Genomic DNA, 14,826 nt, shown 5'->3' with positions numbered 1-14,826 from the left:
GCTGAATGCTAGAAGATCTAATGCCGAGAGAGAAATCCAACCGAAGAGAACTTAGATCCTAGGCTTCCAAGACTTCCTGCACACAAGAGAACAACTAACACTATCGTCAGTGACCTAAGATCGGGGTGGAAATCCCTGGCTAGGCCCTCCGACGCTCAAGTTAGTGATCTTTCTTGGTGTGTCCGAAGGAGGAAGAAGAAGAGCAGTGGTTGAAAATTAGGGTTATGAATGTGCGCAATGATGTGAACTTACCTTGCCAACGGAGAGGATTCCCCTTTTTATACCACTTCATATAACCTCTGTAGTCATGAAGTGGACCCCGGTTTGTTAGAGTTCGTTATGAGATGACATAAGCTGTGTACTTGTGGTAAATGACTTTTAAAAATATTTTTCGTACCCCAGATGTACCTTCTTTGTCGTCTAGCACTTGCAAAACAGTCTAAAAACACATTTCCCGTCAAAATATATAACACCTGTTATAAAATCATATACTATAAATATCTTCATTAACTATTTTATTTAAAATATTTACTTTTATCTTGTTCCACAGGTCCTTTAAAGTGCTTCTATTGTTCATACTTGCCCCTCCTATTTTTGCTATATCAGAGATGGCTTAATGTACCAATGTTCCTTGTATCAGTCGAAGCTGGGCTTAACTAGGTTTGATCAATTATTATTACCTCTCATCCGGCTCCTGGGGCAGTGCCCGTCCGGGCTCCTGTATGTTTATTATTTTAGCTAGCACTAGGCTGTATTTTATTAAGTATCTTTTCAAGATATTAGTCAACCTGGCCGATATTGGCTTTCCTTCTTAAAGGCATGTCTTGATCGATATTGGTCTACTCACTCGGAAGTATATTCCGGCCGATATTAGCCTACCTCCTTTGAGGTATATGCTAATAGATATGGGTCTGCCTCTTTGGAGGTACATCCCGGCTGATATTGGCCTTCCTCCTTTGAGGTATATGCTAATGGATATGGGTCTACCTCTTTGGAGGTATATTCCGGCTGATATTGGCCTTCCTTCTTAAAGGCATGTCTCGATCGATACTAGTCTACTCACTCAGAAGTATATCCCGGCCTATATTAGTCTATCTCCTTTGAGGTATATGCTGATCGATATGGGTCTGCCTCTTTGGAGGTATATCCCGGCCGATATTGGCCTACCTCCTTTGAGGTATATGCTGATCGATATGGGTCTGCCTCTTTGGAGGTATATCCTGGCTGATATTGGCCTTCCTTCTTAAAGGCATGTCTCGATCGATATTGGCATGCCTCCTAGGAGGCGCATCCCGGCCGATATTGACCTACCTCCTTTGAGGTATATGGTGATCGATATAGGTCTACCTCCCTGGAGGTATATTCCGGCCGATATTATCCTACCTCCTTTGAGGTATATGCTGATCGATATGGGTCTACCTCTTTGGAGGTATATCCGGGCTGATATTGCCCTACCTTTTCCATTTGGTCATCTCCTTTCCCTTCCTTATCGGGGATTCATGAAACCTAACCCATATCAAGTATATATGACCGGCTTGAACGACCGACCGAGACATATTCAATAGAAGGTATTCCTAACAGTATATATGGCCAGCTTGAATGACCGACCAAGACATATTCAACAGGGGATATTTCTAATATACAACTAGCTTAAACGACCAATTGAGACATGCTCAATAGAATATTTGGTGGGAAATATCTTATAGAAACTTCTTAAGTGATAATGACGTGCCCCCATGATGAATACAAGTCATAAACGATAAAATGGGTACATCTGGGATACAGAAAAGATTACTTAAAGGATTATTGCACGAAGTATAGAAGAAGACTTTATCTCCTAACAAACCCTAACGAACCGGGGACCACCTCACGACTACGGAGGTCACGTGAGGAAGTATAAAAAGGGGGATCTTCTCTATTGGCAAGGTACATAAGTTCTAGCATCTAAACTCTGTTTTCACTTCAATTCTTCTTCTTCTTCTTCTTCTTCTTCCATCTGTGAGAGGAACTAACTTAAGCATCGGAGGGCCTAGCCAGGGATCTCCACCCTGGCCTTAGGTCACTAACGCTTCGTTGGCTCGTCTCACTGTGCGCAGGAGCGTTTAGGAGTTTCTTCAGATCTTCAAAGTTCATCTTCATCGGAGGTCATCGTCATTCATCAGAACCAGTGCTCATCTTCATGGATTTCAGATAAGATCAAATTTGGCACCGTCTGTGGGAACTATTAACTTGGATCTGAAGCTACGAAGATGGAAGAGGCTAGCAAACCCAACACTATTACTATTTCACAAGATGATCTGGAGTTGCTCAACAACGCCAGAGTATAGAAGATATTGCAACAACAACAACAACAAGTGAATACTGGTGGCACGCTACCTGTGGTGCCACCTCAGGCGATGTTGGTAACTTCCTGCCACCGAGAAAAGGAAATCAAAGGAGGAGATCTGACTTATCTGTTCTCTACTCCTCTCTCTCTCACTCGACGTCCTAAAGCTTATTTTTGAACACCTCTGGAATAAGGAGGACAAAGAGCAGCCCTTCAAGAATCCTTTGGAGAAACCCCTGTAAGGGAAAAGAGAAAGGGGAAGGTGGTAGCTAGTGATAGTTCTCCTAAAAGGATTATCATTCCATTTTCTCAACGGGTATTGGATGATCTGTTGCCGAAACATTATCAGAATTTAAATGTTGGAGAATATTCGAAAACAACTGATCCCGAGGATCATCTTCTTAAGTTTGAGGATGTTGTGCTCCTCCAACAATTTACTGATGGAGTTAAATATCGGATGCTCCTTACTACTTTTTGAGGAGCAACTCAAAGATGGTTTAAGCGGCTATCGGAGAATTCTATTCGTTGCTTCATGGATTTTCGCAAGGTATTCTTACATCATTTTTCCAACAATTGGAGGTATCATAAAACTCCATGGCGTCTCTTTTCTATTAAGCAAGGACCTAAAGAATCCATCAGAGATTATATTTAGAGGTTCAATCAAGTGACTATTGATGTTCGATTGGCCACCACAGAGATTTTGGTAAGTGGCTTCTCTTAGGGGCTTAATGACAATGATTTTTTCAATGATTTGGTTAGGAATCCTCTTACCAATTTTGATATATTAATTGAACAGACTTCAGAGTTTATCAATGTGGAAGAGGCTCAAACTACTCGCAGGAAAGAGGTTAACACCTCGACATCAGTTCCAGCAGTGGCCTACCTGGGGGGCCTGCCTAGCCTCCTAAAGGACCTCGGGCGGACCCGCACCATCATCATCCCGAGTCGCGGCCTCAGGTAGTGCAACATGTGGGGGTTCCTCAATATTTTCCTAAAAGATGGTACACATACCATTTGACTAATACTCATGAAATTGAAAATTATTTCACTTTGAAGAATCAACAAGCAGGTAACATTCGATATCGCCGGCACTCTCTAATCCCAAATCACCAATGATCTCCTCGATAGAACAACCCGCTTAAAATCGAATATCAACCGAGCGGATCTCAAGCGGGAATATTGCCTCTTCCTGTAGTGCAGGCACAAACACCCAATCAAGTACAAGCAGAACCATCATTGGCTCGATAGGAAGAAAATCACAGTAATGTCGCTCGGGGCAACATTAACATGATAGCAGGAGGGCCCACTAATGGAGATTCTAATTGAGCGAGGAAGTTGCATGCTCGGTGATTAACTATTCATGCTGTCGGATGTAGTGCTGGGAAGGTGGTAGGGTTGGAGATCAGTTTCAGACCCGGAGATTTGGTGGGGGTAGAAGTACCCCATGATGATGCACTGATAATCAAGGCTATTATATCCAATTATAACATTTCACATACTTTTATTAATATTGGTAGCTATGTTAACATTATCTTTAAACAAGCTTTTGACCAGTTGCAGATAGACCTAAGCAAGCTTCAGCCTATGGTTACCCCACTATACGGGTTCACAGACAACGAGGTACAACCACTGGGTCAGATAAAATTGGCCATGTCCTTAGGGAAGGAGCCTCTTATGTAGATGTGTTGATCGGTCTTCATAGTTGTGGATGTTCCATCAACATATAATATTATCCTGGGTCGACCGGCCTTGAATGAATTCAGGGTGGTCGTTTTTACTTTCTGCCAGAAGATAAAATTCCTTGTAGATGATCAAGTAGGAGAAGTCAAGGGGGACCAAATAACAGCATGTAAGTGTTATGTGGAGATTGTAAGGGCGGAAGCTAATGCTGCCCGAAAAGTTCAGAGGATGGATATCAAGGTCATTCACGAAAAGCCACCCACTCTTATATATGAAGAGAAGGAGGAAGTGCAAATACAGCCCGGCTGATCGAAAGCTGCAACACATATTGCTTCCGACCTAGATCTTGATCTCAGAGAGGATTTGATAAAGTGGCTGACAAAAAATAGCGATGTGTTCGCTTGGACACCTAAGGAATTGAAAGGTGTTACGCCAACGGTTATAGAGCATGCTCTTCACATATATCTGGATGCCCGGCCAGTCAAACAAAAAAAGAGGGATTTCAGAGCTGACCAGAATAAGATTATCAAAGAAGAAGTAGACAAGCTACTGGAGGCTGGATACATTCAAGAAGTATAATTCCCAAGTTGGTTGGCTAATGTCGTTATGGTTTCTAAGACAGGTAACAAGTGGTGAGTATGTATTGATTTCAGAGATCTTAATAAGGCTTGCCCAAAGGACTATTATCCTCTGCCCCATATAGATCAAGTGGTGGATTCCACGGCTGGCTGCGATTTTATTAGTATGTTGGATGCCTATCAAGGTTATCATCAAATTCCACTTGCCAAGGCAGATCAGGAAAAGGTTAGCTTTATAACTGCTGAAGGTACTTATTGCTATAATGTTATTCCTTTTGGTCTAAAAAATGCAAGAGCTACTTATCAACGGATTATGAATAAGGTTTTCCATAAGAAGATTGGAAGAAATATGGAAGTTTATATGGATGATATTCTTATTAAAACTATAAGGGCTTCTAGCTTATGTGCTGATATTGAAGAAACTTGTAGAACCTTGAGGAGGTATGGACTCAAGCTTAATCCTAACAAGTGTTTATTTGGGGCCAAGAGTGGGACGTTCCTAGGATACATGGTGACCGAACGAGGAATAGAAGTCAATTCCAGTAAGGTGAAAGTGTTCTAGGACATGGCTCCCCTAAAGAACCTGAAGGAGTCTCATAGATTAACAAGGAGGATTACTGCCCTGTCTTGTTTCATCTCTTGGTTGACCGATCAAAGTCTCCCCTTCTTCAAGGTACTACGATGAGCAACTAAGTTCCAATGGGATGAGGATTGCATCAAGGCGTTTGAGGAGTTAAAAGAATACTTGTCTACTCTTCTTGTATTAGTTAAGCCAGAAGTAGGAGAAACTTTGTGGGTGTACTTATCTGCCAATGATCATGCCATTGGTTATGTATTAGTGAGATAGGAAGAAAAAGAACAATTACCAGTGTATTTTTTTAGCCATTTATTAAAGGGAGTAGAGTATCGATATACGACACTCAAGAAGTTGGCTTACGAATTGGTTCTAGCAGCTCGGAGGATACACCCTTATTTTTTGTCACACCCAATTATAGTATTAACTAACAACACTCTCAGTCGGGTGCTTGTTAACCCAGAAGTGCCGGGAAGATTGATTAAGTGGATGATCGAGCTCAATGAGTATGATATACAGTATCAGACTCGGGCAACCATCAAAGCTCAAGCTTTGGCGGATTTTGATGTGCGTAGATTATATACACTTTTATACATACTTTAATGCACATCTACTTGTATTTCATTAGCATAATCTATGTTTATTACACCCTATTTCATTATAATGTCATACTTCCATTATATTCTATTCGGAGATCTACTCTTTGCTTATTTTGATTGATAGGACGTGATTTAGAGTAAAAATAGAGCTTAAATGAAGTCTAGAGCTTCCAGAGTGTTTGGGTCATGTGGAACTCACATGGGCAGGTGAAAACTTAGTTTTTCCATGTTTTGGCCATGTGGAATCCACACGGCCATGTGGAGACCGTGTGGAGGGCGTGTGGAGGCCGTGTGAATGTCACACGACCGTGTGGAATTTTTAGCACTATAGAGTAAAACTAAAATAGCCATAACTTTCTGCTCGATTAGAGTTATGGCCTGTTCTTTATATAAAAATGTAGATAACTTCAAGATATACAACTTTCATGAAGACTTTAACTAGAGAAAAGTACGTCGTGATGGCATAAAATGTGTTTCTATGAGACACGACCTTAGCACACGGCCGTGTCAAATTCTACACTGCACACCAATAGTAAAATGAGTATAACTTTGTGCTCGGTTTGAGTTTTGGGCTGTTCTTTATACCAAATTGTAACTAACTTCAATGTATACAACTTTTCAGAAGACCTCAACTCAAGAATACCAAGTTAAGAGGTGCTAAAATGGCCTACAAGATTAGGACATGTGAGCCACATGGCCGTGTCATCTAGGTCATGTGAGCCACACGGCCCTGTCAGCCCACCAGCACAACTAGAATATGGCCATGTGAGCCACATGGTTATGTGAGCCACATGGTTGTGTCATATTTCCAGAGAAGAAGTAGAACATGAACGTGTGAGCCAAATGGTCGTGTCACATTTTCAAAGAAGAAGCAGAACATGGCCGTGTGAGCCACATGGTCGTGTCACATTTCCAGAGAAGAATCAAAGCTAGGCCATGTGAGTCACATGATCATGTCATCCTGGCAGAGAGCAAGATGTATGAGGCCGTGTGGATACACACGGCCATGTCACTAGTCCAAAGAATAAAGAAGACATGGTCGTGTGGGCCACACGGTCGTGTGACGGGGTCATGTCATGACCAGTGTGGACGCCTATAAAAGGGGGATTCCCCCCTTTTCACCAATCTTTGGCTCATCTTTGGCTTGGGGCTCTTCCCCATTGCTTGGGGAAGGGTTCTCCCCTTTGGGGAGGCCCTAGATCTCCCTCATCTTCGCTGATCTGTCCTCCTCCGGAGCAAGGAAGCGCTTTCAAGGATGTCACGCTTCAAGGATAAGCACTCTCCTTTCTCTACCTCTTTGTATTGGGTTGTAGTTTTCTTCTTTCTTCATCTTTAGTTGTATTTCCTTTACTATGGAGTAGATCTCTAGATCTAGAATGTAGGAAGTAGTTGTGATGTGATTGTGAATGTATGAACTATTTATTTGGATATTTTCCTATGCAATGAAGTGTTTATATCATCATCTATGTGTGTTGTACCTTGTTTGCGTTTGACGAAATGTGTGTGAGGTAAATCCATGTAGATGTAGGGTTAGATCACCATGTAAAGGAAGAGACTTGCAATGTAAGATCATGGGACATTGTGACAGAAGGTATCCCTTGCTTTCTACGGCAGTTCGTTGAAATGAGGATAAATTCTTGTTAAGAAAACTAATTAGAGTTTAGAGGGTTCTCCCAAATTAATGTTAGGAAGTGATCTGTGTAATCTAGGAACGTAGGACCGTGGGCCCTTATGACAGTAGGATGATCCCTATAATCAGACTTCCTAAATTATCTCTTCTACTTAATTGCATTAATCTACTGTTAGGAAGTGATCTGTGTAATCTAGGAACGTAGGACCGTGGGCCCTTGTGTGAGAAGGATTATCCCTATAATCGGACTTCCTAAATTACCTTTTCTACTTAATGGCGATAGCACTTAGGCAAACTCTTGGGTGCGATCTTCGTGGGATAGTACCGGACTTTAGTTAGAACTCCTACACGAGTGTAAGCATGGAGTTAGGGAGATGAACAATGCATAGAGATATTAACTAGCATCACAACGAAATCGAAATCCTAGTATCTATCCATCCCTAAACCTAACTCTTGCTCTTTCTCTACTCTTTACATTCTCTCTTTTCTCCACTCTCTCTTTTCCAATTAACCTTTAATTGTATAGATAATTCATCGTGCGAAGTTAACTAGTGCTTAATCAACAGTCCCAATGGATTTGATATCTTTTATATTACTGACGACGTAACCACGCACTTACGGTGATGTAACAAGTTTTTGGCGCCTTTGTTGGAGACTGTTTTCAATTAACATTAGTTGATTAGCATATGAGTTACTCTAGACATTTTTCTTTTTCCTTTTCCCTTTTCTTTCTTGTTTTCATTATGCATTTTCTTTCTTGCAATTTAAATTCTGCATTTTCTTTCTTGCTTTTCATATACCATTTTATTTCTTGTCTTTAATTCTTCATTTTTGATTTTTCTCATAATTTTTTCTTAGATATCCATGAGCACTAACATGTCAAGCAGGGCCTTAAGAGATTTTTCTGCACCAATTTCTGCAAGATTTATGTCTCCCATTGTGCAACCTCATATTGAAGCAAAAAATTTTCAACTAGACCCAGAGTTAATTTTCATGATATAAGGTCACAAATTTGGAGGAGAAGTATCAGAAAGTCCTTATTTATATCTTGAGACATTTTTAGAGCTTTTTCATATGGTGAACTGTGAAGGATTGTCAGCGGATGCAGTTCGATTGATGGCATTTCCTTTCAGTATCAAAGATAAAGTAAGGACTTGGTTATATTCTCTCTATTCTCAAAGCATTACGTGTTGGGAACAATTGGAGAAGAAATTTCTGAATCATTTTTCCCTCCAAGTAGAACAATTTACATGAGGAATTACATTACAAATTTTGCTCAGGCAGATGGAGAATCATTATTTGAAGCATGGGACAGGTTTAAGAGTCTACAAAGATAGTGCCCTCATCATGGTTTAGAAAAATGACTCACCTTACATATATTCTATAGGAAAATTTCTTTCTCAGATAAATGTTATTTGGATTCATCAGCTGGAGGTTCTTTTATGAACAATAGTGTGGACGAAGCATATACCTTAATTGATCAAGTGACATTGAACCTCCATGAATGGTCGAACAAAATTTGGATGGAATTTCCTTCAAAAATTCAAGAAGTGCAAACCATAATGCAAGAGAGCCTGTTAAACAAATTGCAATTCAACCATCCAAGAATTTTGAAATTCACAAGTCACATAATGAGGGGTCCAAACAGTTGGAGGCAAAGATTGATAGTATTATTTCAAAATGGTTCAAACAAGATCCCCCTCCTACACAAACAAGATCTAGTGAAAATGGTAATGATATTAAGTTGAGAAGTGGTAAGAATCATGAAGAACTTCTGAAAAAGGACTTGTACAGAATTGAGGAGGAGAACAATAGAAGACCTCAAGAACTCAATTCCATTACTCCAAGAAGTTTCCAAAGGCCACAAGTACCTTTCCCTCAACGATTGATCACACCAACACTAGATAAGCAAGTTGGACCTCCTCCACAAACTCAAAGGGAATATGGGAAAAAAGAAGTTTAATCTTTCCCAAAACCTTCACTAAGGGTTCCTTTTCCACAAAGGCTAGTGAAGGTCAATGAAAACAAAGATTTAAAAAAAAAACTATGATTCTAATATGGCTGAATGTAGATTTCTGGATGTATATAAAGATGAAGACTCTTCAGGTGAGGATTGTAATAATAATGCAGAGGATAACAAGTTTTCAGATATACCATCTAGGTTTACAGGGTGTTATGATGAAATTAAATTTTCAGATGATGAATGTGATGTGGTAGATCAACTTAAAACAGCAAGTGAAGTTATTGATCCTCTTGTAATTGATTCTCCTATTGAGGATATTGATGTTGGTTTTTTTTTTTTTGATGTTTGTGTTGTTGATAATATGGAAGAATGTCTAGGAAGCTGTGTTGTGGAAGCAACATCTTAAGGATCACCTCCTTTGTCCACACAACCCTTAGAGGTTGTAAGAGTTGCAAGGGTTGAACATGTTGTGGACCATTGTGTAGGGACTTATGCAGAGTTAGCAGAGTCTCAAGAATCACCACCTTTACTTGCACCAACACCTGAGCCAGTGCCAGAATCATTATTTGATTCTGAAGATGTCACATCCACTTGTTTAGAATTTTTAGGTACTTCTCATAATGATAAGGTTAGTATTCTTAGTGATCCTTTGGAAAACTTCATAGGGGTACCCAGCATTGATTCTATTGGATGTGTTTCATCTTTTGATACATGCTCTGTTAAACTTAATATTTTTATAGTTCTTTCTTATATTTCTCTTGTATGGGAGGTGTGCTCTTTCTTTGCATGTGCAGATTTCACTTGGGCTTATAATTAGAAACTCAATCTGAACTGTCTTCGACCACCTGAAAGAACTTCAAAAAAGATGAAGATGGAGAGAGTGATACTTCACTTTATATCTCCTATATTGAAAGCTCCCTCCATAATAAGAGCCCCTAGTAGGAGGGTTCTAAAATATCTTACCCCTCTAAGAGTGAGATTTAGATGAATCTAATGAGGTGGTCGAGCTAATGACCTTAAACAAGTGCTTCTTGGGAGGCAATCCAAGTTCATTTTCCTTGTTTTCATTTATGTCTTTAGTTCTTTCTAGTTTCATTTCTTTCTTTATAATAAACATGTATCCTCTACTTAATTTTTGTTGTCAATCATCTTTTATAGGACTCAAAGTAGGAGGAGGGCAACTACATGATGAGAAGTTCATGACATGGGCATTTGGAGCTCATCACTTGGTAACTTCCCTAACTTCATAAAACCTCCTCCATATATCATTTCTAGTTTTCATTAGGACAATGAAAAGTTTAAGTCTAGGTGGATGAATTAGATGCATTTGGTTTAGTTTAGTTTTTGCTTATTTCTTTTGCATAATAAATTTTTGCTAGTTGCATCATTCATCACATCATGATTGTATGTTCCTTAATGCAAAATACTAGCACGTTTCATCTAGATATTTATGTTGAGTGATTTGGTATGCTAGTATGTCTATTGATCTATGTTTTCCTATCCATAGTAGCATGAAGTGAGCATTGTTATTACTAGAAGAATTTGAATGTTGACATAGTTTTAGGATCTCTTCACATTATGATTGACTTTGATGGTAGATATTTTTGAAAATAGTTATGATTCATAGAACCGAACTAGTACTCTTGTTTCTATGGTAACCTCTCAACTACATTTTGGTTACTGGATAAACTCAGATCATGTAAGCTCATTTGGAAAAATCAATCCCCCTAAAAAAATGAAAATTTGTTCAAGTTTGATACTTTACAAACATTCAAAGAAAAAAGAAAAAATAATAAGGGATAAAAAAAATAGTTATCGTGAGTGGAAACTAGCAATTCATCCCTTTGAGACCGAGTTAGGTTACTGAGAAAATGAATGCTATGTTTCTCTTGATACTGAGTATTCCTTTGAGGCCTTGTGTAGACGATGGATATCATTTTTGAGGGGAATGAACTTTGCGTGTGGTAGGTAAGTGTCTATCGGCGGAAGTATGAGGAACACGATTAAATAAAAAATTGAGTAGGCTTAGAGATTGACACTTGAAAAAGTTAAACCACTTATTACACTGAGCACGGAGAACTTCTACTTAGGCCACACTCAAATAATTTTTATATCATGCTCATCAATGAAACTATATGATAGGTTTATATTGATTCATTAGGGATAATTACATGTCATCTATGCACATAATCTAGATTGCGGGTTTTGCTTGAGGACAAACAAAAGTTTAAGTCTGGGGGTGTGATGTGTGTAAATTATATACACTTTTATGCATACTTTAATGCACATCTACTTGTATTTCATTAGTATAATCTATGTTTATTGCACCCTATTTCATTATAATGTCATACTTCCATTATATTCTATTTGGAGATATACTCTTTCCTTATTTTGATTGATAGGACGCGATTTGGAGCAAAAACAGAGCTTAAATGAAGTCTAGAGCTTCCAGAGCGTCTAGGTCATGTAGAACTCACACGGGCATGCGAAAACTTAGTTTTTACATGTTTTGGCCATGTGGAATCCACATTGCCATGTGGAGGCCGTGTGAATGTCACACGGTCGTGTGAAGGCCGTGTGGAATTTTTAGCACTGCAGACTAAAACTAAAATGGTCATAACTTTCTGTTTGGTTGTAGTTATGGGATGTTCTTTATATCAAAATGAAGATAACTTCAAGATATAAAACTTTCATGAAGACTTTAACCAGATAAAATTACGTCTCGAAGGCCTAAAATGCGTTTCTATGAGACACATCCTTAGCACATGGCCGTGTCAAATCCTGCACTGCACACCAATAGTAAAATGGGAATAACTTTGTCTTTTGTTGGAGTTATAGGCTGTTCTTTATACCAAATTGTAGATAACTTTAATGTCTAAAACTTTGTAGAAGACCTAAACTCAATAATACCAAGTTAAGAGGTTCTAAAATGGCCTACAAGGCTAGGCCGTGTGAGCCACATGGCCATGTCATCCAGGCCGTGTGAGCCACACGACCCTGTCAGCCCACCAGCACAACCAAAACATGGCCGTGTGAGCCACATGGCCGTGTCATATTTCTAGAGAAGAAGTAGAACATGGTCATGTGAGTCACATGGCCGTGTCACATTTCCAGAGAAGCAAAACATGGTCGTATCACATTTCCAAAGAAGAAGCAGAGCTAGGTCGTGTGAGCCACACGGTCGTGTCATCCTGGCAAAGAGCAAGATGTATGAGGCCATATGGATCGAAATGGATGTGTCAGTAGTTCAGAGAAGAAAGAAGACATGGTCATGTGGGCCACACGGCCGTGTGACGAGGTCGTGTCATGGCCAGTGTGGATGCCTATAAAAGGGTTTTCCCCCCCTTTTCACCAATCTTTGGCTCATCTTTGGCTTGGAGCTCTTCCCCATTGCTTGGGGAAGGGTTCTCGCCTTTGGGGAGGCCCTATATCTCCTTCATCTTTGCTGATCCGTCCTCCTTCGGAGTAAGGGAGCGCTTCCAAGGATGCCACGCTTCAAGGATAAGCACTCTCCTCTCTCTACTTCTTTATATTGGGTTGTAGTTTGCTTCTTTCTTCGTCTTTGGTTGTATTTCCTTTGCTATGGAGTAGATCTCTAGATCTAGGAAGTAGCTATTTGTGATGTGATTGTGAATGTATGAACTATGTATTTGGATATTTTCCTATGCAATGAAGTGTTTATATCATCATCTATGTGTGTTGTACCTTGTTTGTGTTTGACGAAATGTGTGTGAGGTAAATCCATGTAGATGTAGGGTTAGATAACCATGTATAGGAAGAGCCTTGGAATGTAAGATCATGGGACCTTGTGATAGAAGGTATCCCTTACTTTCTATGATAGTTCATTGAAATGGGGATAAATTCTTGTTAGGAAAATTAATTAGAGTTTAGAGGGTTCTCCAAAATTAATGCTAGGAAGTGATCTGTGTAATCTAGGAATGTAGGACCGTGGGCCCTTGTGACAAAAGGATGATCCCTATAATTGGACTTCCTAAATTACCTCTTCTACTTAATTGCATTAATCTACCGTTAGGAAGTTATCTGTGTAATATAGGAATGTAGGACCGTGGGCCCTTGTGTGAGAAGGATGATCCCTATAATCGAACTTCCTAAATTACCTCTTCTACTTAATGACAGTAGAACTTGGGTAAACTCTTCGGTGTGATCTTCACGGGATAGTACCGGACTTTAGTTAGAACTCCTACATGAGTGTAAGCATGGAGTTAGGGAGACGAACAATGCATAGGGGCATTAACTAGCATCACAACGAAACCAAAATCCTAGTATCTATCCATCCCCAAACCTAACTATCCCTCTTTCTCTACTCTTTACATTCTCTCTTTTCTCCACTCTCTCTTTTCCAATTAACCTTCAATTGTCTAGATAATTGACTGTGCGAAGTTAACTAGTGCTTAATCAATAGTCCCTGTGGATTTGATATCTTTTGTATTACTGACGACGTAACCGTGCACTTGTGGTGATGTAACAGATTTCATAACAGAAATACCAAGTCCCGAAATAGAGGAAACCTAGATTTTCTATTTGGATGGATCTTCTACTCGATAAGGCAGTGGAATTGGGATTCTTCTTATATTTCCTAGGGAAGATCGAATATAGTTATCTGTTAGATTGAATTATAGAGCCACCAATAATGAGGCTGAGTATGAAGCATTGATAGAAGACTTATAAGCTGCTAAGCATGTGGGAGCTACTAGTGTGGTAATTTATTCTGATTCTCAATTGGCAGCACCGCAATTGATGGGTAGCTTTGGAATTAGTAATGAAAGACTCAAGCTATATGCAAAGGCCTTTGATAAATTGAAGGTTGAATTTCATGAAGTAAGTATAAAAAAAATCTCTAGAACAGATAATCAAGTAGTAGATGAGTTAGCCAAATTATCTTCTACCATTGTGCCTTGGAATTTAGACAGACTAGTGGAACAAACGTTATTAGTATCTTGTATGGAACAACAGGCTAATCTAGAAATTCAAGATAATTGGAGAACACCAATAATTCTATTTTTATGGCAAGAAATTCTATCCACTGATGCAGAATAAGCTAGAGTATTCAAGAAGAGGGCAGAATACTATGATTGGAGATCACTTATATAAAAGGGCCTTCTCTAGTCCTCTGCTCAAATATGTTGGATCATATGACATACAATATATTCTACAAGAGGTGCATCAAGGTTCTTGTGGTAGTCATATGGGAGGTAGGTCTCTTGTTAGCAAGATATTATTAGCTAGATATTTTTGGCCTACTTTACAAGAAGATGTTGCTCAGCTGATAAGAACTTGTTTGTCTTGTCAAAAACACCAAAATATTCCTCATCATCCTACTAAATTATTGAAGACTTCTATAGTATCTTGTCCTTTTTGATCAATGGGACATGGATATAGTAGGGACTTTCCCTCTTATGCTTGCTGAGAGGAAGTTCTTGTTAGTAGTAGTGGATTATTTATCAAAATGGGTAGA

The 14,826-nt window shown here is 39.3% G+C and overlaps 1 non-coding gene across 1 annotated transcript; it reads right to left on the bottom strand.

Annotated features, from left to right (window-relative positions):
* Positions 1-8,635: 8,635 nt before the first annotated feature.
* On the bottom strand, positions 8,636-8,741 carry LOC122044611. Its single transcript, XR_006129642.1, has one exon. It is a non-coding gene; the product is annotated as a small nucleolar RNA R71 (small nucleolar RNA).
* Positions 8,742-14,826: the final 6,085 nt, after the last annotated feature.

This window comes from Zingiber officinale, chromosome 2A, assembly GCF_018446385.1.
Source record: "Zingiber officinale cultivar Zhangliang chromosome 2A, Zo_v1.1, whole genome shotgun sequence".
Taxonomy (NCBI): Eukaryota; Viridiplantae; Streptophyta; class Magnoliopsida; order Zingiberales; family Zingiberaceae; genus Zingiber; species Zingiber officinale.
Note: the sequence above shows the minus strand (reverse complement) of the source record. Positions and strands in the feature narration are given on the sequence as shown.